Source organism: Globicephala melas, chromosome 9 (assembly GCF_963455315.2).
Source record: "Globicephala melas chromosome 9, mGloMel1.2, whole genome shotgun sequence".
In the NCBI taxonomy this organism is placed as follows: domain Eukaryota; kingdom Metazoa; phylum Chordata; class Mammalia; order Artiodactyla; family Delphinidae; genus Globicephala; species Globicephala melas.
This window is the reverse complement of record NC_083322.1, coordinates 94,478,016-94,503,001: the sequence shown is the minus strand read 5'-3', so window position 1 is coordinate 94,503,001 and position 24,986 is coordinate 94,478,016. Positions and strand designations below refer to the sequence as shown.

Sequence of the window (24,986 nt, the reverse complement as noted above, 5' to 3'; positions counted from 1 at the left end):
GTTCAACTTCCTGTTGTATTGTCAGAGTTTCCAGAATACTGGGACATTTGGCGAAGGCCAGGCGTTACATCTCCTGTCGAGGGACCCTCTCCTGCCAGGAAGGGTGGAGTGGCTGCAGTGGAATAATCCATTCAGGTCTTTTCCATTCCCACTTCTGTGGTCTCCTTTAGACTCTCATCACATCGTCACATGAATCAAAACAATCTGGAGACACGTGATCAGACGAATGTCCCAACATGCCTTTTGTCCCTAGTGGCATCCTTCTCAAGAAAAAAAAAAAAAAGACAGAAAAACAAAGTTTCCCAAGTAAACATCATTCCCATTTGCTTTGGAATTGTCGGGAAAGAGAAGGCAGCTGAGCAACTTCTACTCCTCCACGCAGCCATGTGGCACTCTGTGTACACTCAACTATTAGGATAAGCGCCGAAAGCAAGGGTACAGGAATCTAAGGCTTTCTGGCCCCAGGCTGGCTGTTTACTTTTGCCTGACTGTCAAAATCCATCATAAGCTTCTCTTATTATCTTTCCCGTAAATATACCAGACTCAGTGGAAAGGAAGACATTCCTCTGGGCTGCTTAACAAGCAAATTATTTTTCAACTGCTTCATCCCCTTCCTCTCCACCCTCTTTTGGATAAACATTTGGGAGACACACTCCTGCAGCCTGGCAATGTGCAAAGACTCTCTTTGTCCTCACGAAGGCAAAACAAGATGGACGAGGTTAATGGAGGATGTGAGTTATCTTGGATAATCAGTTGAAATATCTGCATCTCTAATTCAAGGCTTCCTTTGATTCATCAATGTCAGATTTCACATTAAGGCCCCCAACGCCCATTTGCTTCATTTCCTTTCTAATTATTGCTTCCCAACTCAATAATTGGCTGTTATATAGCTTCTGAAGTCTTGCATCTAGTTTGTTCAGCATCTTGGAATGTGATGAGAAAAGGGGTCTCTCTGTTGGAAAATGCATATGGACTTTTTTGTTCTTTTCATTTGTTCATCCCGTCCATCCTTGTCAGTGAGCATATCCAGGCTGGTGGCTAAGGATGTGGGACACGAAGAGTATTGAACTTTTCTCAGAAGCTGAGAGGAAGGGCTGGAGAGAATGGGCTCAGGACCCAGTGTTACCCTTTACCCGGGGCAGAAACTGTACGACTTTCTTAACCTATAGGATTCACAGATACCTTATCTATAAACTGAGAGATTTCAAACTCTCAGAAGATGTAGACTCTGAGGGTTAAAAATAAAAATCAGTTCCGGGGTTGTTGAGAGAATCAGAGAATGGATGCCACTTCTTACCCCTCCACTGTTTCCACCCCAGTACAAGCCACTAGCATCTCTAGCCTGGATGTTGAAACAGCCTCTGCTCCCAACCCAAGTCCATTCTCAGCACAACATCACTCAAACCATGTTACAGGCATCCTCAAGACTTTCCCCATAGGACAGACCCCTACTGTCTCTCTGACTGCAACTGTTACAACTTTCTTCCTTGCTTACTCCACTCAGCTACGTTGGTCTTCTGGTGTTCCTTGAATGCCTCTGGCATGGTTCCTCTCACCTCAGGACCCTTGCACTGGCTGTTTGCACTGCCTGGAATATTCTGCACCCTGCCCTACGCCCTCAGCCCACCTGACTTTGCAGCTCTGATGGGCTGTTCCATGTATGCCACCAACCTCTACATCATGAGTATGCCACTACATCGCCCTGTTTGGCTACCCTGGAACCTTGGCTAGCCTGAGTTCAGGTGCAACGCGGTCCCACAGGGAAGTTAATGTGCCAACAGCATCCTGAACCAATGGGATTTGGTAAATCAATGGCCAACCTCCCATCCTATGGTTGGGATTCTACATGGGGCCTCAGAGGGCCCCTGAAGGATTGAGTCCTAGTTGTGCACAGTGGTCAACAGCTGATGTACCCTCGGTTGATTTTCTTACTTCCCCATCTCACTCTTCCCCACTCTTTACTTCTGGTTCTGGGATCATCTGGGGTCTCCAATCTCAAAGCTGTTTTCCTTGATGACATTCTAAGATGAAAAGCAAAAGGCAATGTTCCTTTTTGGTTGGATTACCATGGGAGCCTAGAAAAGGATGCTTCTGAATTTCTCAAAGTCAGACGAAGACTCACCTGCTCTTTTCCCAATTGTAGCTAGTTCTGGGAGTAGACAACCAGTGACATCTCTTATCAACAGCAGATTTGGAGATGAAAGTCAAAGCATGTGTCTCAAGGGGTAAGAGATAGGTCTTTCTAAACGTATTCGTGAAATCCCTTCCTGCTCTTGTTAATTTTCAAGTCAGGCAACACTATTCTCAGATCAGAAAGTGCTTGTCTCTGCTTACCATGGTCTGAACTTCCTGATGGACCCCAGCACAGGTGATCTAGAAGGAATGGGAGGATGTCGGTCTCATCATTGTTCAGGGTACTTTTTCTCTCTGAGAAGAAAATCTCCCTGAGGCTTTAACAGAGAATAAAATGAAGTGGTGTGTTAGTCCGCGCAGCCTACCACAACAAAATACCACAGGCTGGGTGGCTTAAATAACAGATATTTATTTTCTCATAGTTCAGGAGGCTGGAAGTCTGAGATCAAGGTGTCGGCAGGGTTGGTTCCTCCCAAGGCCTCTCTCCTTGGCTTGCAGATGGTCGTCTTCTCCCTGATTCTCACATGGTGTTTCTTCTACGTGAGCACATTCCTGGTGTCTCTCTGTGTGTCCAAACTTCCTCCTTTCATGAGAGCACCAGTCAGATAGGATTGAGGCCCCCTCTGATGACCTTGTTTTACCTTAATTACCTCTTTAAAGGCCCTCTCTCCAAATGCAGTCACAATCTGAGGTCCTGGGGGTCAGGGCTTCAACATGTGAATTTCCAGGGGCACAGTTCAGCCATAGTAAGTGGGGATAGATAGAATGGTTTAAACAGACACGGCCCTCTCTGGCTCACTCTCACTCACTCCCCACTTTACATTCTGCCCCAGATTTTAACCTTTTCTAGCAAGGTATCTCAGGATGACCCACTTTGTCTCCTGTCCTGACCCTGGACCCTGTGGGACACTCGTGGGCTGGCATGTGGACATATTTCCTGTGTCACTGTCCCTGATTCTGCTTCCTGTGAGTCACCCCCTCAATTGCTCTGTGCCCCTGACACATTATGCCAAAGGCACTCTGCTGGAGTAGGCAGGTGCCCCTCAGTGCCACCCCCCAGCATGCCAGCCCTAACATCTCTCAGAGATGGCCCTTGACATCCACACTGCCATGTCTGCCTCTGGTTGTAGTCTCTAAGACCCACTAACAGATCTTGGAGACAGACACCACGTTACCTCCAACCCCTCCCCTCAAGGGCACAAATGCCCCTTCACCAAAAACAATTTCTCTTTCTATCACTCACAGAACACCTGTGTAATCCACTCACTTTGAAATTTCTCCTCACCTGAAAGAACCATGATTTGCAAGACTCAGATCAAGTGTTATTCCAAGAGGGACTCCTTCAGTGAACTTCCAAACATAATCCTACTGAAAACTAAAAAAAAAGATAGCTCAAGAATCTCTTACGGGGACTTCCCTGGTAGCCCAGTGGTTAAGACTCTGGGCTTCCATTGCAGGGGGTGCAGGTTCGATCCCTGGTCGGGGAACTAAGGTCCCACATGCTGCACGGCGTGGCCAAGAAATAAAAATAAGTAAATAAATAAAAGCAGAGAGAGAGAGATTCTAAAAAAAAAAAAAAGAATCTTTTACATTCACATAGCATTCTAGAGTTTACTAAGAGCTTTTCTACACTCATTAAATCATTCGATCTTCCAACAGCCCTGGAAGGAAGGCATTTCCTCATCTTCACAGGTAACCTGAAACGTGGAAGTTTGCCTGGCATGGCCACATTCAAAGGTCAGTGAAGGGAAGATCTAAGATTAGAACTTGGGTGCCTAGTTCAATGTTCTTTCAAAACTGCTGTCACTCTTCCCAAGCCTCCCTTACAATATACGGCAAAATCCCTAAGTTAATTTTTATTTGAAGGAAATACCCACGTCAAAGTGGACATGTGTGACAAGTCATTAAACGCTTTCTACGTTCTTTTAAAAACAATTAGCTATCATGTACCAACTTACTGTTATAACAACTCAGTTGATTCTTTTGACCACCTGTGAAGTATTGTATTTATTTCTTAGGGCTGCCATAACAAGGTACCATGAACTGAGTGGCTTAAAACAGCAGAAATGTATTCTCTCACACCTGTGGAAGATAGACTCTGAAATCAAGGTGTCAGCAGGGCCATGTTATCTCTGTAGGCTCCAGGGAAGGGTCCTTCCTTGCCTCTTCCAGCATCTGGTCCTTGCAGGCAATCCTTGGCTACCCTCAGCGTGTGGACACATCACTCCAATCTCTGCTTCCATCTTCACGTGGCTGCCTTCCTTCTGTGTTGCTTCCCTCTTTCTTATCAGGACACAAATCGTTGTATTTGGGCCAATTCTAACCCAGTATGACCTCATCTTAACTTGATTCCATCTGCAATGACTCTATTTTCTAGTCAGGTCACATTCACAGATACCAGGAGTTAGGATTCGAACATATCTTTTGGGGGGACACAGCTCAACTTGTAACAGGTATGGTGTTGTGATATTATTACCTATATTCTGTAGATGAGGACCTCTGTAAGGCTCAGAACAGGGAAGTCAGTATTTCTCTATGCTTGGTCCAACAGACGCCCACATCAGCTGCACCTGGGGGTTATTACAGTGCAGACTCCTGGATTTCACCACAGAGCTGCAGAATTGAAATCCAGAATCTGTGCATCTAACAAGGACCATAGGTGGTCGTAGGCACACTAGATTTGGGGAAACCCTTAGATTCGTGAGAGCCACCAGAGATCTTGTGAATAAGTAAACACAAGCCCAAGCACTTAGATTTCATAATTTTGTTTGCATAGTGGGTCACTTTATCTTTTAATTTTCTAATCCGAGAATTTGCTTGATTCTTTGCCCCAAACCCTTGTGAATACTCATCTTCCTTGCTTGGCATACCTGTCCCTTGCAGGAGCCCTGGGCAATGTTGTACAGGTCGGCCCTGCTAGCCCATGTGGAAGCCCCATTCTCTCACCAAACCCTTATTCCACTTCCCTTATCCTGCATCATTTCCTCCACATCACCTTGGGCTACGCAGCTGTCTCATCCATGTTAGTGGGGAGGCAGAACCAGTCTCCACTCTGGTTGCTTACAGAATCTTCAGGTTGTTGCATTTCATACCATTTCCTCCTAAGAATTATACCAACTCTCTCTTAGGAAACACTGGGCACTTTCACTTCAGCCATCACTTTCCAAGATACCATAGTGGTTTTGTCACGCTAAATCCTTTGTTGAAGAGGACAATACTACCACTACGTATAAATAATAATGATAATAATAACTATAAATAGCACAGGGAACTCTATTCAGTATTCTGTAATAACCTATATGGGAAAAGAATCTGAAAAAGAATGGACGTATGTATACGTATAACTGAATCACTTTGATATACACCTGAAACTAACATAACATTGTAAGTCAACTATACTCTAATATAAAACATAAATTAAACTAAAAAATTTGAAAATTAATTAATTAAAAAATAATAATAAACATTTATTGAGTCTCAACTATGTGCCAGGCATCATGCCATATCATATAGTTTCTCATTAGATCCTCCTGTAGAGGGATACCATTATCATACCTCTTTTATGGGTGAGCAAACTAGGTCTTAACACCAAGCTCAGAACCAGGATTCAAGCCCAGTTCTTTAGACTCCACCTTTTGCTAGTCTGCCTTCCAGCCCTGCCGAGGCAGTCCGGTCCCAACTCCTCGTCCTGGATTCCAGTAAGGCTTCTCCTTTTCATCTGACACCGTCTGCAATCACCATTCACTCTTCTCTACTCAGCCGGCCTCCCCACTATAGCCTTTCACTTCCAAACACCACTCATTCCCACCACTTGATCTTCCAAAGACATCCCATTGGGGCCCTTAGCATGTACTGTTACACGTTGTTGTTATTTATGAGAAAGGACAAGGTTGGGCGCCCACCACTCATCCTACCAGGAGGGCAGTTAGCAGAGTCACCAGATCTTGAATGAACGATGGCAGCCTGTCCTGTGGATGGCCCCTCTGCACACAGGGGAAACCCTGCACTTAGAGTCAAGAGCCTTGCTTTCTCTCCACCCTCGTCTCTGTGACCCCTTAGAATCATGCCTGGACATGTCCATTCATCTCCCTGGCCTGTACAAAGAAAGGTTGGACTACAACATTTCTGAAATTTCATCCAGGTCTAACACTCTCTAAATCTAAGTCCTACTTCTCCCATGAAGACACTCCTATAACTTTTGCCCATACCGATCGCTTCTGTTCTTAATCAAGTCCGTATTTCAGTACTGAAAATCAGAACACTATCTGACCAAAATATTTTGTACTGTTTCTGGATATGGGAAGCAATGAAATTGCAGCTTCACTTGCTACTGTGCTACCAAAATGCTGCTATGCTTGGGGTATTTTAGTAGCAACGAAGGGGCAGGATATTTGAAAACAAGGTTGCCCCTGAAACAACAGAATGCGTTTAGTCCTGACGGCAGAGCTAAACAGTAAAGGGAAAATTCACAGCCTATACGTTCGTGCTGTATATCGCATACCTTCTTGTGTACTTTTCATGTACTTTTCTACACTCTTTATTTGCAATGTGTAGAAAACTTAGCTCCTTTCCAGATAAACTCCTTGAGACGAGAAAGTATCTGATGTGCTTTTGGTATCTCCACAGCCCTTACCCAATGCGGCCTCACAGTAGAAGCCCAATATGTAAAGGCAACAAAGCTAGAAATACAATACAAAGTACTACCTGGATTAAGCATTAAATACTTACTGCAGGCTGTTAGCAAGCTAGAACTCCAAAAAAGGGATAATTTCAGTTGGAAAGGAGTCGACAAAAAGGGAGAACAAATGTATCAACCGAGGCTTTCCACAGTCATTCGTTCGTTCACTGCCAATGACAGCTTGCGGTGACTTTTCAGAGATCATCAGATCTAATCAAAATTGAATAATTAAATTCATCTTTTTCTTTCTTGACAGCCACAAGAGACTTGTACCCAAACCTAAAGGAATTTGGGGGTACAAGAGAATTGCCTGTTTCCAACCACAGGTGCACAAAGTCATAGAAACCACCTGGATCTAGAATTTGAGCATTCAAAGGACCTTTTAAAATGACCAAATTCACATTCCTCATTTTATTGATGGAGGAAGTGAGGGCCAGGATGATAAGGCAACTTGCCCAAGGTCCCAGAGTAAGTTAGAAGCAGAGGCAGAGATGGAGAAAAGCCCTCTGACTTTCAGCCTGGCGTATTTTCCAGGAGATAGACTGAGACTTCTTTTTCAGTAGTACCATAAGGATATATATTTGACTGGAGTCATTTCTTCCCTTGACCCCCATCTCCCCATTTGGGTTTAGGATCGAGGTGGGGACCACTAAAGAAATGTCGGTTGTTTATTACAGAATAGTGTGGTCAGGATAACCTTCCTGGTTTGCCCAGGACTTTCCAGGTTTGGCCCTGAAATTCTCATATCCGGGAACTTCTTCCGTTCCAGACAGGACAGGACGTGGCCCCCTTATTCCACAGGAAGCCTGTGTTCCGATCACTACAGCTCCCCATGTTTGATTTGTGGCAGAAGCTACTGCAGCAAGGGCTCTGTCAGCTCCCACTGTTCTGGTCTCTTTGACACACAAGTTTCAGGATGTCACTGTGATGCCTGTTCTATCTGATAGATGTTCAAAATCTGCCAGATCACACTTTTATTTGCAAAAGCTCTTAGTCTTAGTTTCAGAAGAAAAAAAAATTCTCCACTTATCTACCACCCACCCCAAATTTTCTGTTGCCCACCTACGGGAGATGCCCAGCACTGCTGAAGTCCAAGAGCTCCCTACAGTGACAGCACTTCAGGGGACCACAGAGCATCCCAGCGTCTACATGGACAGTCTCCTGTCACCACAGCAGCAGCTGCATGCCCTCTGTCTGTCACTTTGCCAGTGTCTTTTTTCAGTCATCAAGAGGCACCCAGAGTATTCACTCAATCCCTTGCTTCAGAATCTTTCCTTTAGATCAAGAGTGGGCATACTACGGCCTATGGACCAAATCCAGCCCTGTGGCCTCGTTTTTCCAAATAAAATGTCACTGGAATGCAGCCATACTCATTTGTTCATATTCTGTCTGACTTCTCTCTACGCACTGCAATTGAGTAGTCGTGACAGAGAATGCATGACCTGCAAAGCCTAAAATATCTACTATCTGGGCCTTTTACAGAAGAAATTTGCTGACTCATGAGCTTTGTCAATAGTCATGGATAAGATACTCATTACTAGTGGAATTTTCTATCACCACTATTAAATATGTTGATACAACTTTTTAACTTATAATTGTCGCTTTATTCATTATTCTTGCCAGTAATATTGAGATGCACACATCATAAAGGGTACCTAGCTTTTGGCAAATGAAGAAATTAAGTCAAGGGTCTAGTGGAAATGAAACGCAGAAAGATAAGTGACATTCCTGATTAGCACTTTTGTAGGAAGCTCTCCTTCCTGGTGAGGGCTGGATCAGGAAGTGACAGATCACAGGGAGGAATAACCACAAAGTCATTCCCAGCTTATCTAGAACAAGTGGAGTGGTCATTGCCAACAAAACAGCACTGCTAACGTCCCCAGGGCAGAGTAAAATGGGTAAAATGATTAGTTGTAACCAGATACAGTGAATATCCGAACAGATTACAAAGCCATCACCCACAGGCAACTTGATCTTTTAAAGGACCAGATGGCATACAGAATAGAAACAAAACATTATTTTTTAATCCATGGCTTAAACAAGATAGACACTTATTAATTACACTCTCATGCAAAAGTCCAAAGGAAGGACTGGATTGGCGGTACCATGGTCTTTAGGATCCCAGTCTGCTTTATCAACCTACCATAGGGCTTCCAGCCTCAACATCACCTCACAGCCCAAGATTGATGCTGTCACTCCAGCCATTGTGTCCCACTTGCAGGCTAAAAGAAGGAAGAATGCTGATGTTGCAAAAAGGGTATTCCCCAGCAGAGTCAACTCTCTTAAAGAAGCCTTCTAGGAAGTACCACCCTAGACCTCAGCTTACATCTCATTGGCCAGAACTTAGTTGCAAGGGAAACTGGGAGCTGTAGTCTTTTAGCTGGGTACATGGACTTGTAGAGTACAGTTGGAATTTTCACACCAAGGAGAAGGGAAAAAATTCCTCCTATTGGCACTGAAAACCTTGAGGAGAAAACTTACTTCTCTAGATTTACTTTCAAGAAGAATTTGCTCTGACTTTTGCACTTTGTCCATAGATAATGAAAAAGCTAAAAATAATAATATTTACAAATGAAGTTTCTGTCATTTTACCACCCGTTCTTCCCCAGGGGCTTGACACCTGAGAGAATGTGATGGATGCCTGTGTACGTAGCTAAGAGACGGGATTGATGTCCGCCTTGCTTTTCTGTTCCAGAGACAAGAAAGTCTGAAAAGCCAGAAGCACAAACATGTGGGTTTGGACACCTCCCACTCATCATGCTTTGCGTCTCACTTTAACTCGCTCCCCTCCAGGGACAGAGGGCAGAGTCTCTGGTCAGCCCCTTGGCCACGTGGCTATGCCCGCGGCTGCCGCGTGGCCAGAGGAGCACCTTCCCTACTCTCTGCTGCGGACCATGTGATGGCATCGCAGAGAAATGCGGTCACAGCCCCTGCCTAAGGACCAGACACTTGCTGTGTAAATATGCCGCTAAAATAGATCCCTCCGCCAGGACCAGGGAGGGGTGTTCCGAGGTAAGGAGGCCAGAGTGGAGGGTTGTTTGTTTAAAAAAGAGAGACATGGCACATCGTCAAATACCTGCGTGTTTTTTCCCAGCGTCGTTTCTGCTTTCTTACCCCCTAGGTAATCTTTACCAAAACAAACATCAAAAATCAAACAAAGAAAAAAAAGCAAATAAGAAAGTGCAAGAAGTCCGTCACCCTCACACTCAGTCACCCCATAATAAGATGCCAGAGGAAGCCGGCAGCTAGAGGGGAGAGATATCAGACAAGGCCCCCCAGAAGAGCCAGCGCTGCAAACTCCGCGGCGACAAGGGCAGGAGGAGCCCGAGGAGGGGCCGCGGGCCAGGATGGGCGTGGCCAGATCGTGGGGCGGAGCCAAGGTGACTGCGTGCTCACTGTAGACCATGCCGCCCCAAACTTCGTCTGGCTCCCGCTTCTTCCGCTTCCATCCTTCTGCCTTAAGTTCCGTTCTTCTGCAAAGGAGGGAGGAGGGTTTCCTTGACTAGCAACGGTGCTGTAGGGAAGGGTCCGGTGAAAACCCTCAGGCGGGAATTCCAAGTCTGGCCAAAGCCACCTCCGTCCATCTCCCTGCAACCATAAGCCGTTATGATGACACACTTTATATCGCTGCATTTGCCATCTCCCACTTACTAAAAAGTCAGAGAAAATGGGAGAAAGCTATCCAACGCTATCCCCAGCGGTAACAAAGGTCACTTTTCAGGAAAGCTGAGGGTCCTGCCTCAATGGGCTTCTGGGCTCTGTGCAAACTACTCCTTTTCCAGGTGGTCATACACTGTGTGTTGAGCACATTTTTCCCCAGGGAGAGACCGTGTCACAGATGTTGACAGAAAATGCTGGATCGATGACCGATGCGTCCCCAAGCCCCAAATCTCGCCGTATTTGAAGGCATTTTTCTGGTGGTGTGTCATTTTCTGCCAGAAGGTCTGTGTCCCCCAGCCTGCCTCCCGCCCTGCGCACTCCACAGCATGGGTCTCCCAGGACTCGTCTGTGCCGGCCTCCAGGGAGACACAGACCTGGCCGTGACCACAGATGCGCTGAGCTGTGTTCTCAGAGCACCACACTACACTCTCCAAGGCCCCATAGGTTGGGACTGAAGGAGCACAAAGACCAGATCTGCACCGCGGGCCCCCTTAGCTGCAGGTTCCAAGCCATTAGCAAGGAAACAGCGTGGGGCCGTTCCTAGCTGTGCTGTTTGTTCTGATGCATGAGCCCTCACTTATAAGAGAGGCTGAACCCTAAACAAGTCTCAACACGGCTCCGCTTACGTTGTCCACCGACGGTTAGAACAGAGACCGACTCCATTCGATGTTTGACTCCTAAATATGAACTGAGAGCAAACCCCTCCTACCAGTAAGTAAATTGTCTGCGTTTGGATTAGAATTGAACTGTTTGGCTGCAAGCGCTGCACTTGGAAAATTATAGCTGTATCGCAATAAGGAGCCAGAAAGGGTTCATTCACGTCCACTCTTTCCTCCCCGGAAGGATCAGATCAAGAGGTAATTATAAATGACTGATAATCTTATTTATGTTTTTATTGGGCCATAATGAAACAGTATGATATTCATCCTCATTATTCTAGCAGTTCCAAATTGGGTATATCCTCAGAGAATCTGGAAGTAATAGACCAGAATCTTCTCCCCTATGAACTTTGGCATCTTCTAAAAGATGAAGAGTTCTAACATTGAGGGGCAGAAAATTTGATCTACAGTAGCAAGACCTGCTCTCAGAGTCCAGTGCAGGTTCCAGTCATTGCTTGCTGATTCTCAAGGTGCTAGGAGGAGACTGGAGGGACCAGAGGAGTGTTCATACTGACCACTGGGCTTTCTTCAATGGCTTGGAAATAACTGCCTTGCAGGGCTCAAGAGCTGTCTTCAAATAGATATCAAAAAGCAGATCTGGGGGCTTCCCTGGTGGCGCAGTGGTTGAGAGTCCGCCTGCCGATGCAGGGGATGCGGGTTCGTGCCCTGGTCCGGGAAGATCCCACATGCCGCGGAGCGGCTGCGCCCGTGAGCCATGGCCGCTGAGCCTGCGCGTCCGGAGCCTGTGCTCCGCAACGGGAGAGACCACAACAGTGAGAGGCTCGCGTACCGCAAAAAAAAAAAAAAAAAAAAAAAGCAGATCTGGACACTGAAGTCAAGAACATTTAGGTTCACATTTAAGGACTTCTTTTTTTGTTGTTTTCTTTTCCATTATGGTTTATTACAGGATATTCATCGTAGTTCCCTGAGCTGTACAATAGGACCTTGCTGTTTAGAACTTCTAAACAATAAGGTTCTATGGGAAAATGTTGGGTATTCAGTAGTACATAAAACAGATATACTCCCTGCCCTTTATAGGTCACAGTTTGGGGGGAAGTGAATTTAAAATGCATTAAAATATGTAAATCATGTTTTCCAACTCTGGCAGTGGCAGGAGTGAAGGGTAATGGCGTGAGAGTGGAGAATAAAGGGCGATGATGAACTTGCTTAGGAAAGGTTCTCAAGGAGATGACCATTTGTCCAGACCTGAAGGCTGTGGGGAAGGGAGAGCATGTGTGAAGACCTAGGACAGAGAAGGAGCCCTGCCAGCTCACAAGCGAGCAGACTGGTTAAGGAGTTGAAGTTGGAGAGAGAACGTTTCCAAGTGGCAACTGGTCAACCGCTTTGTTGGAAAGGTGATAGTGGGGAAGTGTACCTAGGGGCTAGAATTGACCAGTATGGACCTTCCTAATGTGAGGATGTTTGATTTTGCCATTTAAGAGGGGCTTGCCACGTTGTGGCACAGGTGGCAATAGAACCAGGAAGCCTACCTCGTGTATTTGCTTGGACGGAAGAGCCTGCAGATGTCCGTGCTGCCCCTGGGCCCCATTGGGGTTCAGGAGCTCATCCTCAGAGCCCCCAGCTCAGCAGCTCCCTGCCTTTCTCCTGGCCATTCCTCCTCCTCTCTAATCCATTCTCCACGCTGCACTGGAGATGGTTTTCTAACACCAGATCCGACTAGATCGCTTTAATAAATCACTCCCTGTTAGCTACAAAATAGAGCTACCGAGCAAATTCTTGTTATTAGTATTCTGCTCATCCCTTTCTTGGCTTCATCTCTTGCTGGTTTGCACTCTCATAATCTAAACTACCCGTAACTTTCTAAACTCCACTCCACCCGCCTCCACTTCCTTCAACAGTCTTTGCAGATCCACCCATCTCCAGGCTGAGATTTGCTGTCTTCCAAAGATGCTCACAGCCTGCATCCTGCTGACCGCCCCTGAGAATTCCTCAGCTCCCCTCTCCCTCAACTGTCACATGATACTAAGGAACTTCTTTTACTTTCTTGGCCACCCTCCTCTTAGCTATGGCTTCTGTTCCTAACTGCTCTGGGAACCAAAATTGCAAGGCCACTATAGTTGCTCACAGGCCCACCCAGATTGGACTGAGATCTGGGGAATGGGAGGCAAATGTGTGTGTACGTCATGCAGTCCTAGGGTTCTTGCTCTTTCTTCTGCCTGGAACACTCTTCCCTCATTTCTTCACCTGACTCTCTTGTTTTGAGCATTTTGCAATCAATCTACGATGTTACTGCCCTCAGGGGTCCATCCATAAGCAACCAGTTAGATCTAATTATTCCTTCCATCTGCTCAGTATCTTGTAGACAACACATACATTCAGACTGTGTGTGTGTCTCTTCAGCCTGTATATCCATTTCATCACTCTCTGCCGAGTGTTCAGTAGACCCTCACTAAATGCTCATGAGACTTTGGAAACGTACAAGAAAAAGAACCAAACAGAGAGCCAGTTGTAGAAGACAATCTTTGACTCTCCAGTTCCAGCCAGTGGCACATCCTGAAGACCTTCAAGTTGTCAGCTTAGCCCATCTGATCCCTGAACCACCCGTAGCCTGGATGTACAGGGGGGTCCAACACTATTTAGATTGGAGGCCTGGGCTTAATCTTATAGGAATTGATTCTTAATTCCCACAGCCCCTTATCTGAACCTCTTCGAGGGTACTTGTTACTTTCTACCTGTATACATTTTTATCTTTGTAACTTTATAGCTCCTTAGAGCTGAAATATAAACTCAGTCAGAGTTGTACCTAGCACACAAGAGGTACTCAATACATGACTGGTGAAAAATTAAATTATGTCTTTTGCTGCATTCACATAACTCATGTGTGCCCAATAAGTTATATGTTGTGATCAAATTCAATGTAAATCCTGATCTGTGATTTCTAACACATAATGAAGGCTACTACAGTCGTCAGCTGCTACTGAGGATGCCAGTACTGATCCTAGATCTAATAATCAGTTCACAAACAAATGGAAGCATGAGGATTCCTCAGGAAGTTTCTCTCTCTCTCTCTCTCTCTTTTTTTTTTTGAAGTCTAGTTGATTTACAATGCTGTGTTAGTTTCTGGTGTACAGCAAAGTGATTCAGTCATATATATTCTTTTTCATATTATTTTCCATTAAGGTTTATTACAAGATACTGAATATAGTTCCCTGTGCTATATAGTAGGACCTCGTTGTTTATCTATTTTATATATAGTAGTGTGTATATGTTAATCTGAAACTTCTGATTTATCCCTTCTCCACACTCTTTCCTCTTTGGTAACCATAAATTTGTTTTCTATGTCTGTGAGTCTGTTTCTGTTTTGTAAATAAGCTCATTTGTATCATATTTTAGATTCCACATATAAGTGGTATCATATGGTATTTATCTTTGTCTGACTTACTTCACTTAGTATAATTATCTCTAGGTCCATCCATGTTGCTACAAATGGCATTATTTCATTCTTTTTTATGGCTGAGTAATATTCCTTTGTATATATGTACCACATCTTCTTTATCCATTCATCTGTCGATGGACATTTAGGTCGCTTCCATGTCTTGGCTATTGTAAATAGTATGAACATTGGGGTGCGTGTATCCTTTTGAATTAGAGTTTTCTCCAGGTATATGCCCAGGAGTGGGATTGTGGGATCATATGGTAACTCTAGTTTTAGTTTTTTAAGGAAACTCCATACTGTTCTCCACAGTGGCTGCACCAATTTACATTCCCACCAACAATGTAGGAGGGTTCCCTGTTCTCCACATGCTCTCCAGCATTTATTATTTGTAGACTTTTTAATGATGGTCATTCTGACTGGTTGGGAATTTCTCAAGAGTATCAGAACTACATCATTTTGACATTGACACACAGCTATGTTTTTAATATTTGTACATAGACATAAACTTTAGAACACTAAGTTATTTTTAAAATAATAAGACTGATTCAATTAAAAGGATTCTATTCCAATAAACAATGACAACAAATACTCACTCTCACATACACCTAAAACGTCCACTCTGACGTTCAGTTCACATGAGGATCTATTCAGCCTAAAAGGATTATGTTGAGTAAGACAGAAGTAAGTGTAGAATGTACTGTGTGTGGAATACTAACTGCAGAATTCACTTCACTCCACAATGATATTAATGATGACTGACATTTTGACTTGTGTAGGACTTTTTGTCTAAGGTGATTACATTGTAGGTGCAAATCACCGTATAATTGCTCTAACGTGAGCTTAGTTTTAATCACAATACCAAAGTTTGATCTTGAACAATTCATCACACCATTATCCAAGAGAGAATTTATAAAATGGTAAATTGGGCTATGAGAACCCACCTTACCCTTGGTCATGGGCAATAAAAGTTGGGTTTCAGTTGATGAGACATGAAGACAAGAAATCCTACCTACACCGAATTTCTTATGCTTCGTTTATGGACTCCAGAATATGATGAACATCAAATAAAATGGTGTTCAATCTTGACTTTTTTTTTTTTTGCCCTACGCGGGCCTCTCACTGTTGTGGCCTCTCCCGTTGTGGGGCACAGGCTCCGGACACGCAGGCTCAGCGGCCGTGGCTCACGGGCCCAGCCGCTCCGCGATATGTGGGATCTTCCTGGACCGGGGCACGAACTGGTGTCCCCTGCATCTGCAGGCGGACTCTCAACCACTGCGCCACCAGGGAAGCCTGTCAATCTTGATTTTTTTAAAAAAGAGAGCACCGTTAACTGAGTGAGAAAAGAAAATAGTTGTGATGTGTGGTTATAGAACAAATAGATCTCTTTAAACTTGAATATTTTGTAAGCATGCCCCTAAAAAGTCTTCTGGTTCACAATAGTTATCTACTTCTATTTTATTTTTATTTTAAATTTTATGTGTATTTCTTTCTTTTCTTTCACTATGCATCCTGTATGTGGCCATATTTGAACATAATCCAGTTCCATTTATTGTACTAATAATGTGTAGTGTTACTTCTATTACCTTGTTTTATGCTTTATATGTTTTATAACTCATGACTGTTTCCTTCTTGTTTTTCAGCCTTTTACTGTGTGGGAAATGTTTTCTAATCTTTTTGTAATCTGGTAATTTTCAAGCTGTGTATTCTGGCTTCAGTTATATGGATAGTTAATTCAACTGCAAATTTTAAAATGCTCCCCCGTGTACATTTGTTTCTCAGGAAGGAAACAGAATTGTTGACTGTTTGCATTTAATAAATAAGATGGCAAAATGAGCGTTATTTTACTGTCCTTCCCTTTTTCCTTTTCCTGGCTTCCCTGGAATAGAGCATGATTCTGATGCTTCTGATGACACTTGCAATTATCACTATTATGCATATTACTTATATTTTTCCCCCTTTTTACATCTCCATTCAACTTTCTAATCACAATTACAATAATTATTTAGCCTTGATTCAATATTGACATGCTTTCCATAATACCACTACTTGCTGACTTTTAGCTGTTTAGTTTTGATTCATTTATTGGTCAATTGCAACGTGTCATCAAGCATTTTTCAGGATGAAGATACAGGTGGTTTACTTGATGAGCTTTTCCTATAGTACGTCTTTATTAGAGTGCTATATAATTCTGCACCTTGACATTAACGATACAGTTCTTTTATTGTTCTATTTGTCCGATGAGAGTTTTTTTTTTCCTGTTTACTCACTCTTGAATGATCTGAGGGTCCTCCGTGCCTGAAGTTTGCCAATATTTAAAAATGCAAGGCGTCACTTGGTCCCATCGATAACCATGAACTCCACCAGCAACTTCCTCCTAGACCCCAAACTGGAAGGCAGCTTCATTGCAAAGTTCCATGTAAATTTTAGGCTTTAAATGTCAGTTATATAATATGGCCCCTTAGAAGCGGTGAGGGTCTGCTTCCCCAGCCTGATCATCTTATAACGGGAAATATAAGTTATTCATAGATAATTGACAATCTGCACGTCTTTCCTTTTCAGATGCGAGCTGAGGCTGCAATTCCCACAGTATTCTCTTCTCACTATTCTTTTCTGTCCCCTCCATTTATCATTGTCGGTATCTCCTACCTGCATCTGACTATTTCTGACCGGCCCCTCTTGCATTACCAAATGGTCCTCCCCAAATGGATATCAAAAGGGGAGTGCCAGTGAAAGAGCTTGATTGGATGAAATAAACTTAGCCAAGACAGAAAGCTGTAGCTTCACCATTTCATTGGTCAAGGCTCCAGAATTCTAAGATACGTAACTCAGTAAGACAGCGTGGAAGTTTCTCAGTGTCTTTCTACTTGATCTGGCTTGTCTACCTCAGGCACCATCCAAGCCTTGGTTGGTAGAAATTCCTCTGGCATCTAGCAAATCGTTAGTCTGTATTCCTACTTTCCAGTACTGTGGAAGATTTCATCTCTCGTTCAGTTTCCATAATTATTTCAATTAGAATTTGGGAAGGTAAATAACACGCCCCTAACTACCTGCCATCTTATCTGGGAAGTTCACCTTCATAGGAATTTTAATGGGACCTGGGAGAAGGAATGTCAATTTGACACCGTCTTAAAAGATAGTTTGACTTTCTTTACAGTAGAAATAATTTATGTAAAAGTAAAATAAAAATAATAGGCAAGGGCTTCCCTGGTGGCGCAGTGGTTGAGGGTCCGCCTGCCGATGAGGGGGGCGCGGGTTCGTGCCCCGGTCCGGGAAGATCCCACATGCCGGGGAGCGGCTGGGCCCGTGAGCCACGGCCGCTGGGCCTGCGCGTCCAGAGCCTGTGCTCCGCAACGGGAGAGGCCACAACGGTGAGGGGCCCGCGTACCGCAAAAAATAATAATAATAATAATAATAATAATAGGCAAAAAGATGACACTGATTCTACAATGCTGCCTTTTTCTGCTGACCATCAAAGTAGCCAAGGGTCAGCGCCTGGTGGAAGCAATCACCTCACATCTGGCATTTCTCAACAGAGAAGAATTAACCAAAGCAGCAGCTGATCTTACAAACGAAGGCTGCCAAGAACAAAGCAGAGAGGTTGCTGGAAGAGGGTCTCTGTCTAAGAAAAAGATGCCAAAAGCTAATGTGGGGGATTAGGGCAGAGTTTAGGACACAGGCTCTGGCCCCTGACTGCTTGTCTTCCAGCCCTGGCTCTCCTGGCCGATTAGCTGTAGGTCCTTAGATGGGATAGCATGTCTAAACTTCTGGTTCCTTATTGCAGAGATTGTACCTATCTCAACAGGTAGCTGTAAGAAAAAAATGGCCTTACGCATACAAAATGCTTAGCATAGTACCTGGCCCATGGTGAGGGCTCATTGATGTTCACTATTGTTATGTTTGCCCTCATTTCTTAAATAGAGATCAGATACAAACAAAACAGAGCCAGCTGCTGGACATACCGTCGAGCCAGGTGCGCAGATGAGAGACAGAACTACATGTGTGCTGTTAGTTCCAGGACATCCTAGTGGCTCTGGGGGAGAACGAGGGGACACAGTGACCTGGACTCAGGGGGGAGGATGGCTGTTGAGATTCTGGGAGAACGAGACGTCACCGGCCTCCATACTCCCTGACAACAGGAATAGGGTCTTATTTTCCTCAAAAACACTGATTTTCTGTGTCTAGCCTAGAGATCTGTCTATCACAGACATCTAATGAATATTTGTTAAAGGAATGAATTTGTTCACTGACTTCGGTAGGATCAGTACAAGCCTGGAGCAGTCACGGCAGACCAGAGGCAGCGTGGAAACAGATACAAAGCCTGAGTAGATAGTCATAATATTAGTGTCCAAAATATTACCTTAGGTTATTTATTCACCAATTTACATGGCCCAGGTGAAGGACTTAGTATATTTTAAGTAAGTCACTTTATTTTCAGTTCTTACCAAACTTTCCATTTTTGAAATGAAGAAACTGAGGATTAGGGAAAGTAACTCATTCATTCTCTCTCCACTAGCTGGTGTCCAAGCCCCAGCGTACACCTCCGCCTGACTACACCGCCACTCAGAGTCCTGGGCACTGGGCAAAGCGCTCTGGGCCTGAGAAAGTGCGTGCTACAAGGCCACTGGCTTTGGAAGCAAGTGCTCACATCAGAACACGTGCTTGAGAGAGAGGGAGAGGAAGAAAGCTGAGGGATCTGTACCTCAAGATTCAGTCTGGAGGTACCGGAAAGAACAACGGTGCCTTGAGATACTGGTGAATCAATATGAGATCTCTGGCTGGACCAAGCCTCATACTATTTTGATCATAGTTCGTCCCTTACTAGGAATTGAAATCCTAAAATACTCAAATATTTTTTGATTAGCCTGCTACAACATCCAAAGGGGCAACTGCCATGACCGTCACCAGGAAAACCATGAATCTGGATACTGCTGGGTCATTGCAAGGAAGGAGGTAAGAGACAACCTGAAGGGAACCATTATTATTATATGATTTTAATTCGCTGCAAATGAAAGTCATGTATTTAAAAAGAAAAACGCCACGTGAGTGTTGCTATGGAACACCCATGGTACATCCCAAATTAATAAATAACCTTCCATTTCCACCTCCCAAATGACCATGATTACAAGTCTGACCTTTCTGGCCGATGACGTGATGCATATTTGCATTTTGAAGGAAATCTTGTAACATTGGAAACGTCCTGGAAGCTCTCTGAAAGGTTACAGGTGAACAGAAAAGTACCATCCTGTGGGCTTCTCAGAACCCTTTTCCGCACCAGCCTGCAGTGCCAGTGCATTCCCAGTGGACCCAGAGTGGACTCAGTGGGGGACACCTTGGCCCATGGGGTCAGCTGTGCTCTAGGGCCACCAGAATTCCCAAAATAGCCCCCCAGAAGGAGAGACTTCCCACTGGTCATAGGGGAGGTGATGATGTCCCAGCCATATCACATTGGCCCTACAGCCCTGGTGCCACACCTGCCTGCCCAGACGCGGCTGCTGTCCAGGGAGAAGCGCTGCTGCTCACCGGGACCTGCCCACGCTTCCCAGTGGGAGGGAATACAGGGGCAGCACCTGGCCCCTCATCTGTTTGTAGGTAGATGACAGTAGAATCTTCCGCAGACTGGGGCTTAGAAATGGCTAGGATCTCACCCACTGCCCCACGGGTGGGAGGACAAGAGGATGTTTGGGGAAGGGTAGACCCTACCGCACTTGCCCAGATCGGTGGGTCTTTCACGGGATGTAGGGGGACTGGAGCCACCTGGGAAGAGCGTTTCGTGAAACCAGGATCTGGAGCTGAGAATTTTTGTTGGCGCTGACAGAGGATGCTACAATGCACAACACACAAAGTCTCAGACGTCCCGAGTCCCATGATCCAGGTTCTAGGGGGGGTCACAGCATCCAGGTGCCTCAGGGGCAGGTCTGACGGAGATGAAGGTCCAGACAGGCCAGCGTGGGGGGAGGGGGCCAGAGAGAGGGGGCTGCTGCCCGCCCACATTGGAGTTTGAGCCCCAGACTTATCAAAGTGTGGTCCAAGAATCAACACTATAAGCGTTATCTGAGTTCCATGTTACAGAGGCAGAATCCTGTGTCCCATGTGACACCTAGGAAGTGGAATCTTTGGCGGTTAGTGTGATCTGTTCCTCGAGGGCCGGAGAAAGAGGGAGAGACTCAAACCCACCTCACCAGAGGCTTCCTTTCTTTTCCCAGCCTTTCCCAGGCCACCGCCTCTCAGACTGTCTCCAGGGCCAAGAGTCCCTGGGACAAAATGACTTCAAACCTGAGAATCCACTTAGCTGTGTACAAGGCTCATTACCCCCGGGGCTAATCCCCAGCGCCCTGCCTGCTGCGCTAAGGGGCCCGCATCATTAGTCTACGCCTCACATGGGCCAAGAGCCCGGCTCCCCAGGGTCACAAGCTCGGAGCTTGTCGCTCAAACGGGGGGGACCTGTGCCAGGCCCCCACCCCCTGCCCTGCCTTAGCCTGGTCTTTCCCAGCTCCCTGGGGCCAAAGCTGCCCGGAGGCCCAACCGCAGGCTGCATTTGGTGCAGTTACGAAAACAGTTACAGGCCCAGGACATCTTCAGTTCCCAGCAGTCCTGACAGGGTCAGAAGAATGATCTGCATCCAATACCTGCCTTCTGGTGTGACTCAGAATCAAGATCTCCTATGATACATCCGAGATCTCCTGGCTGTGCGGCCTGCAGTGCCAGGTACGATCACTCAGCCACAGAAAGGAACGAAATTGGGTCATTTGTACAGATGTGGATGGACCCAGAGACTGTCATACAGAGTGAAGTAAGTCAGAAAGAGAAAAACAAATATCGTACATTAACGCTTACATGTGGAACCCGGAAAAATGGTACAGATGAACCTGTTTGCAGGTCAGAAATAGAGACACAGATGTAGAGAACAAATGTATGGACACCAAGGGGGGAAGGGTGGTTTGGGATGAATTGGGAGATTGGGATTGACATATATACATGAATATGTATAAAGTAGATAACTAATGAAAAGCTGCTGTATAGCACGGGGAACACCACTTCGCCGTACAGTACAAACTAACACAACATTGTAAAACAACTCTACGCCAATTAACAACAACAACAAAAAAGCCACACAGGCAAAACTCAAACACTTGAGATGCTCCCAGTCACAGACCCCCTTGCTCCGCGCCACAGCACGTGGCCTGCCTCGTCACCATGCCACCTGTTCGCTCTGGAGCAGACACTGTCTTTTTTTTTTTTTAAATAAATTTATTTTATTTGTATTTATTTTTGGCTGCGTTGGGTCTCTGTTGCTGCACGTGGGCTTTCTCTAGTTGTGGCGAGGGGGGGCTACTCTTTGTTGCGGCGCGCGGGCTTCTCATTGCTGTGGCCTCTCTTGTTGCGGAGCACGGGCTCTAGGCGTGCAGGCTTCAGTAGCTGTGGTGCATGGGTTCAGTAGCTGTGGCTCACAGGCTCTAGAGCACAGGCTCAGTAGTTGTGGCACAGGGGCTTAGTTGCTCCGCGGCACGTGGGATCTTCCCGGACCAGGGCTCAAACCCGTGTCCCCTGCATTGGCAGGTGGATTCTTAACCACTGCACCACCAGGGAAGTCCGACACTGTCCTTTAAGACCCTGAGGAACTGTTTCTGTTCTCCTCGAAGTTGGTTCTTGCTCTGTGTGCTCCCAGCCTCCAGCTAGAGGTCTAATAGCCCAAAGAAGGAATCAGCAAACTTTTCTGTAAATGGCCAGAGAGTCAATCTCTTAGGCCTGTATGGTCTCTGTCACAAATGTGTCACTCTGCTGTCCCAGTGCCAAAGCCCCTGTGGACACTAGGTAAATGGGTGGCTGTATCCAGTAAAATGCTCATTGCAAAAACAGGCAGCGATCTGCACTTGACCCGAGGGCTGTAGTTTGCCAACCCCTGGCATAGAAGGGGAGACCCTAAAGACAGATGGTTCGTTTCAAATTTGAGCCCTATCAGTTTCCTATCTGTGCAGCCTTAGATTATCCGACTTCTCTAAGACACGTTACTAATACCTATAGCACTCTCTTCTGAGAAGACTGCAGTGAGAGCCGTGCATATAGTGAAGTGCTTCAGAGGGTTTCCAAGCACATGGAAAGCAAAGCTACCAAAAAAGCTCCAAAAAGCGCTCATCACTCTTACTATGACCCGTTCAGACAGTGACAGTTCTGCCTAGGACGTCTAGCAACGGGCTGACGCCTTCCCCTGCAGCCCAACGTGTCCCATGTGCTCGCCAGTGGTCAAACCAAGTCTGAGTTTGTGCCACTCTCAAAACATTATGTTATCGATTGGTCAGCTGTCCTTGCTGTAGCCAGCCTCTGCGACTGGGCTGTGTGCCACGGGCCCCTCCCCTGCACTACTGAGCAGGGATCCTCCCAGCTCCTGTGTCCCCTATCCCCGCCTCAGGGCTGCCACGTGGTCCCCGATGCCTCAAGCAGCAGCCTCTGCCCTTTTGACAGCCTGGACAAACCAATAGAGTCATGGGCCAGGCCATCAACCTCCTATCAGTACTTGCCAGTGACCTTCTTCAGAATCACCATTCTATGAGAGGTACAAGTGCTCACAAAAGGGTTAAATGACTTGCAGCCAATGAAGTATCGGGAACATAGGGCTAAAGGCCCTTTAAAATGTTTCTTTTGTAAAGAACATCTCAGGGCCTTTAATACGCTACTACGTTCCGTTCATCTTTAAGAGGGGAATCCAAGCACTCTGGCAGCGTTTCCAAACTTTATTTTAATATGGGACCCTTCTCAAGGGCCATAACGCCATCAGGATTCTAGGAGACACATTTTGGGAAATGCAGCTCTGGAGGAAGGGCACTGCGTCTCCGCTTTCTGAGTTGATTGATGGCAAAGGTTAAGAGTGTGTGCCTGGTAGAGACATCTTGAAAATCCTTCCTGTCTGTAATCCATGTCCTTGTTTCCCATCACAGGTCACTCAGCACATTGGGGCTGTAGGTGCTGCCTGGGGAGCTGGCTTTTCCCAGCATCAAGGCTTGTTCCTTCTGTCAGCCAGACCGGCCGGATCTATAAAGAATTCCCTGAGTTCGTGAAATCCAATGCGCCTTCCTTCCTGAAGACACCCCAGTCACCCCAGTCAATCTGTATCTTGCCAAATGTTCTCCTCTTTGACTCTTAAAAGAAGTTCAAAGTGGCCCACAATTCATGTCAAATGGACCTGCCATTTCCTCGCTGTCTCCAAGGGCTCCTTATATAAAACCGTGGCTTTATGGGTCTTAGTTATCCTATACCCTCAGGGCCCTTTTCTGAACTCAGTGAACTTGTTTAAACATCCCAGGCCTTCTCCTGTTTCCCTTGCCCCCCTCTCCCTGTGCCTGAGCCTGGTGGCACTGACCTTGAGGGGAGGGGAGGGCACCGTGGAAATGCTAAATCTTCCTAGCAGTTTCCAGCACTGGGGATTTAATTCTTCACCCCCATCTCTGTCCGCGGCAGCCTCAGCCATGTCGTCCGGAAAGAATCTCTCCCTCTGCAGGGAGTGGAGCTGAGACCCTTATCCTAGAGGCAACCCCGCTCCTGCTGCTGGGCTAGTACCTGTTCACTGGCAAGAGACTGCTCTTCCTCGTTTTCTTTATTGCAAATCAGTGGGAAAAGAGCTCCCAGTCCAACGATGCCCAGGAAGAACCTTGAAGTTTTCCGACGAAAGAGGCCGTGGAGGTGCCCATACTATGATCTACAACCCGCGAGGCAAGTTTGTGCCGGTTCCTCCTTTGGGTCCCAACACCCACGCGGAGGGAACAGGTGCATGTCTTTCCCAAGCTGGGGGCCAAGATGCTGGAAAGATGCTCTGTGGGGACGTACGTAATCCTCACCAGCTCGGGTCAAAGTTGGCCTCTGACTTACCTTTCTTCCCTTTTCAGATTCATTCTCAAAATGGAAACGGGAGGGTTGATGTAGTTCATGGTTCCCAGGCTGCTCCTCCCAGGTATCGCATTCTTCAGGGGACGCTTGCGGCCTCTCCACCGGCCGGGAGGAAGCCTGCTGGGCAAGGGGTCTTGGACCTGACCGCAGCATCAGATCCCCTCTGATTCTCCACGGTATACGTGGGATTCTCCATGTGTAGTTCCCCATGAGATTTTATTTGGGGGACAAACAAAAGGTTTCTTCTGTCTGAAAATGACCAGGTTAAAATATTGCTAAGAACTTTTCACTCTTCATGTCCTTTGATCCCAGGTCTAAGCACCTCCCTTTCACCCCAAAACCTAGCTTTTCACGCCCCATGTTTTCTCTCATATTTACCCAGCTGTCAGTGAAAACTATTAGGATGTATTTGTGGGGATGAAATAAATGTATATTGGTTTGGGGGTTTGTTTTTTTTTTGGCTGCATGGCACGGCATGTAGGATCATCGTAGCTCCCCGACCAGGGATCGAACCCATGCCCCCTGCACTGGGAACGCAGAGTCTTAACCACGGGACCGCCAGGGAAGTCCTATATTGGGT

General features: G+C 45.9%; 1 protein-coding gene across 5 annotated transcripts in view; it reads left to right on the top strand.

Annotated features, from left to right (window-relative positions):
- C9H7orf25 (chromosome 9 C7orf25 homolog) overlaps positions 1-24,783 on the top strand; it is a 324,697-nt gene extending 299,914 nt beyond the window's left edge. For 4 of the 5 annotated variants that reach the window (XR_009565153.1, XR_009565151.1, XR_009565145.1 and 1 more), the window contains 2 exons: positions 9,507-11,328; positions 23,461-24,783. The gene's annotated coding sequence lies outside the window, so the exon portion shown is untranslated. Of the gene's footprint in view, positions 1-9,506; positions 11,329-19,388; positions 19,479-23,460 lie in introns of those variants that run through there. The other variant, XR_011377690.1, reaches the window with a different exon arrangement.
- Positions 24,784-24,986: the final 203 nt, after the last annotated feature.